Below are 5,454 nucleotides of genomic sequence, written 5' to 3' on the forward strand. Positions count from 1 at the left end.
ATATTCCTGGTTCATTTTAGCTGGTATTTTCCTTGTATGTCCTTGTATCTTTTTATATTAATTTCTCTGAGGTTAATATGACTCTTGTATGGTAATTGCTCACTTAACATACTCCATAGGTTCTTGGAAATTGTGACCTTACGTGAAAAGACATACAGGCTATTCTTGAATAATGTTGTTTCATTCAACACCATTTTGTTGCAATGTTGATGAGAAAAAAATTAGTTTTGTTTATACATCATTTTACTTAAATAGTTTCCAAGAACCTCTGGATGATGTTAAATGAGGATTTATTGTATAGTTTTCCTTTAAGTGTATATCTTAAAAACATCATTTGTCTATAGATTGATGTTTTATCACCTGAAAATTTGTTGCTTTATCATTTAGATTCTTTTTAATTATACATAGTAGAACTTCTGTAAACTGACCACCCAAGGGACTATAATAATCTCGTCAACATGTGACTAGCCCTATTCCATTAATACATATATGCGGTGCATGTCGGGTCTATGAAAACTAGGTCAACTTAAGGAGGTGGTCAGTTCAGGGAGGTGGTCAACTATGCAGATTCTAGTGTATATGTGACCTATTTCTGCCATGCTCGTTTTTAATTTCCTAGTTATCATTTTTTTGTTGTTTTTTTCTTCCTTTCCTATTTTTCTTTGAACAGTTTTTGTATATTCCTACCTTTTCCTGTCAACTGTTTGTATTTTTTATCTCCAAATTTTTAGCACGTACATTTCATTTAACAAAGTCTAATCATTTTTTAGTCATTTTCCTCCAAACAATGCAGTGGCCTTATATGGCTTTAAATCTAATCTGCCCTTCCTCCCATTTCCCTGGTGATTGTGGTCTCAGTGGTTTAGTTGAACATGTGTACAGTCCTCCAACCTCCTCCCACCAACTAGGCATTACCGTTATTTCTGCCTTATTGTTATTACAGCCAACATTTATTTAATTTTTCCAATTCTTGTCTCACCCTTGCTTCTAGCCTGTGTGTTCATTTTCTTCATACTGATAATTTTTCCAGTAAAGGTCTGGAGTTGTAATACTCTCAGTCTGGATATGTTTTGTTTTGTTTTAAAAAATGTCTTTATTTCCTTTTGATCTTGAAGGATAATTTAGCAAGTTACAGATTTCTAAGTAGCTATTTTCCCTCAGCACTTTGTAAGATGGTATTCCCTTGCTAGTTAGCTATTCAGTCTCAGTCATTCATTAGGAGAAATATCTTGGGTCTATCATGGTTGGTTTTTTTTTTTAAGTCTCATTTGGTCACCCTTGATAGAGTGCTGTGGCGTTACAGCTCACAGCAACTTCAAACTCTTGGGCTTCTCTTGCCTCAGCCTCCAAAGTTGCTGGGACTACAGGTGCCCACCAAAACGCCTGGCTGTATTTTGTTGTAGTTGTCATTGTTGTTTAGCTGGCTCGGGCGGGGTTTGAACCTGCCAATCTTGGATATATGGCTGGCGCCGAGCCATCTCTTTTCATATATAAAGGTATTTTAGTTGTTTTTCTCTACAGATTTATTTTAAAAGAATTGTTTAGAGTTGACTATGTGTCAGGAATACTTCCAGGAGGTGCTAGAAATATAGGAATGAACATAAGAGACAAAAGCCCTGTCTCCACCATCAGTCCCTCCCCATTTGGATGAATACCCATTGGGCAAATGTCGAACTTTCCCCTTTTATCTTCTATGATATCTTCTATGTCTTAAGGGAGTGCTCTTTATTTCTGCTGCAGTATGGGTGACTTTTTTCATTTTTATCTTCCAATTTATTAATTTCCTTCACCTGTATTTACTTCACTGTTCAACTCACTTATTGGTTTGTTTTTTTCAAATTTAATGTCTGTTTTTTAATTTGAGAATTTCCGTTTGGTACTTCATATACGTCTTTTTCTTACGTGATCCCTTTGCCTTATGATTTCTAATCCTTATTGTATCTCTTTCAATATTTTTAACATACTTGTAGGTTATTTGTTATCTCTACCTTTGACTTTTTAAGATGCTCATTTCTTTCCTCTTGTGTTTTACATGTTCATCAGGAGTTGTTTTTCATAGAAATCCTATATACCCTATATTGTTAGTACATCCTCATGAAACAATTTTTTCACTTGTTTCTACTCTCTACCCAAGGAGACATCAAGCTTTCTTGACTGGTTTCTAGACTGGTTAATGATGTTCTGTAGACCTATGTCACTGATGAAGCAGCCCTTTATGACCTCCAGCACTATCAGGTCCTGGTATAAGGTGGCCATCACCCGGATGGGTGCCTCTCACTACCTGGTTGTCATTAAAGTTCCTCCCAGCCCCAGCCACTCAGCCTCTAAGTGTTCTGGTTTTCTCTATGAGGCTCTTGGCTTCAGCTCCCACTCATTGACCTAACTTTGACTTCCTTTTCATTTCTGGCACCTGGAGCTTTTTCTATTGTATCTAGGTTTTAGATAGCATTATTTTTTAGATAATATTTTTGTTATATTTTTGTTCAGTATTTTGAAGGGCTGGGATTGGGAGAGGTAATTCCAGCCCAATTCATCATGTTGACTGAAGTCTTTAACTACTAATTTTAAAGTCTATTTTATTCTGGTATATGTAAAATAGAATATAATTAAGTATATATATATGTTGGCTCCTGAATGTGAAATCAACTGCTACTAGGAGAATGCAGCAGAGAAGAGGTCTGAACACTGCTGTGTATCAACTCCACCGTCACACGGGGACTCTTCACCCTGGGTATGGGGTCCCATTCTCATCCGGCGTGTTCTCAGTCAGAAGAATCTGAATTTCTCAAACATGCTGCTCCAGTTCCCAAGTGCTGTCCCATAGAGTCTCTGTAGTAGATTAAAACCTTCTCATGCCCACCTAGCATCCTAACTCACATCTACACTGAAAAGAAAAAACTCTAGTGGGAAGATTTCTGTCCTCCTTGGTATAGGAAGATGATCTCTCTATGGGGCACACATGTTTACTTGTGTCTCTAGCAGGGCAGAGAGGTTTACATTAAGCAATTGATTATTTATGGCTGACCCCATCTCTGGAAATATTGATTACTGTCAATGGAGCCTATTTATAATGTTGAAAAAAATCTATGCAGAGATACTGTCCCCTTCAAACTGGACAAACCTTCCCCACAAACTCTCTTCTTTTGTTGTTGTGTTGTTGAATATGAGATATTTAATTTTTAGGTATTTATTTTTTGCTGTTTGGGATTCATTGAGGGCACAAAGAATTAGGTTACACTGATTGCACTTGTTAGATAAAGTCCCACCGCCAAAAGATGTGCCATACACCATGATCCCCCATAATCCTCCCTGCTCCCCACTCCCCGTTCCCTTTGTCCCCTACCCCAGTGGGATTGCAGGATGAAGTGGGAGGTGTAATTTGAGGATTCTCCATACTTCCTTCCAAAAAGGCCGTATTAGTTTGCAGTTCCACCAGCAGTGTAAAAGTGTTCCCTTCTCTCTGCATCCAACATCAGCAGTTTTGAGACTGTGATATGGGCTATTCTCACTGGGATTAGGTGATAGCTCAGAGTTGTTTTGATTTGCATTTCTCTAATAATTTGGGATGATGAGCATTTTTTCATGTTTGTTAGCCATTTATCTGTCTTCTCTAGAGAAGGTTCTATTCATATCTCTTGCCCAGTCATATATGGGATTATTGGCTCTTTTTTTGTTGTTGATTAATTTGAGTTCTCTATAGATCCTAGTTATCAAGCTTTTGTCTGATTCATAAAATGAAAATATCTTTTCCTATTCTGAAGGTTGTCTGTTTGCTTTGGTGGTTGTTTCCTTCGCTGTACAGAAGCTTTTCAGTTTAAGTAAATCTTATTTGTTTATTTTTGTTACTGTTGCAATTGCCACAGAAGTCTTCTTCATAAAATCTTTCCCCAGGCTAATATCTTCAAGTGATTTCCCCACACTTTTCTTAGAAGATCTTTTCGCTTGTTTTCTACTCTCTACCCAAGGAGACATAAGCTTTCATGCCTTAGATTTAAATCTTTTATCCATCTTAAATCAATTTTTGTAAGTGCTGAGAGGTGCAGGTCCAGTTTCATTCTTTTCCATGTGGTTATCCAGTTCTTCCAGCACCACTTACTGAATAGGGATTCTTTCCCCCAGTGTATGTTCTCGTTTGGTTTATCAAAGATCAGGTGGGTGTAAGATATTAGTTTCATCTCATGGTTTTCTATTTGGTTCCAAATGTCAATGTCTCTATTTTTGTGCCAATACCATGCTGTTTTGATCACTATGGCCTTGCAGTATAGCCTAAAGTCTGGTAGGGTGATACCCTTGGCTTTGTTTTTATTACTAAGAATTGCCTTGGCTATATTTATTTTATTTTATTTTTTTCTGGTTCCATACAAAGCAAAGAATTATTTTTTCCAAATCTTGAAAGTATGATGATGGTGGGTTTTTTTTGGGCTGGGGCTGGGTTTGAACCCACCACCTCTGGCATATGGGGCCAGCACACTACCTTTATGAGCCATAGGCACTATGATGGTATTTTAATGGGGATTGCACTGAATCCTTCGATTGCTTTGGGAGGTAGAGGCATTTTGACAATGTTGATTCTTTCTAGCCATGAGCATGGTATGTTCTTCCATTTGTTAATGTCTTCTGCTATTTCTTTTCTTAGGGTTTCATAATTTTTTTGTAGAGGTCCTTCACCTCTTTTATTTTGAAGCTGCTGTGAAGGGAATTGAGTCTTTGATTAGCTCTACAACTTGGCTATTGGCCAAACTCTGTTTTTTTGTTTGAGACAGAGTCTCAAGCTGTCACCCTGGGTAGAGTGCTGTGGTGTCACAGCTCACAGCAACCTCCAACTCTTGGGCTTAAGCAATTCTCTTGCTTCAGCCTCCCAAGTAGCTGGGACTATAGGTGCCCACCACAATGCCCGGCTATATTTTGGTTGTAGTTGTCATTGTTGTTTGGTGGGCCCGGGGTGGATTTGAACCCACCAGCTCCAGTGTATGTGGCTGGTGCTCTAGCCACTTGAGCTACAGGAGCCAAGCCCAAACTCTGTTCTTTTAAGTAAACCAAACCAGCAGTTGTCCTGGGCCTTTTCCTCTGCCCCTTGTATCAGTTTAAGTGACAATGGAAAAGAAAAGGATGTTGGAGTTAAGCAGATCTGGGTTTGAATCCACGCTGTGCCACTCACTAGATGTGTGGTCTTGGGCAAATTACTTAACTTCTCTGAAGCTGAGTTGTCATGTCTATAAAGCAGTAGTAGCAAAATTTGCCTCAATAGTTTGTTCTGAAGATTAAGTGAGATAAATGGAAATAATGTGAGCCAGGTCCTTGGCATGTGTTAATGCTCGCAAATGTTTGCTTTCTCTCATCATCTCTCCTTCCCTTCTCTGATTCTTTCAAACCAGGACTGTGATTCAGAAAGAGTAATAAGAGAGACTGCCCGGGAGAGGCCATGGTTATACTTCCTAATATCTTTTTTTTTTT

Source organism: Otolemur garnettii, unplaced genomic scaffold, assembly GCF_000181295.1.
Source record: "Otolemur garnettii isolate 467f Iridium unplaced genomic scaffold, OtoGar3 scaffold00024, whole genome shotgun sequence".
Taxonomy (NCBI): domain Eukaryota; kingdom Metazoa; phylum Chordata; class Mammalia; order Primates; family Galagidae; genus Otolemur; species Otolemur garnettii.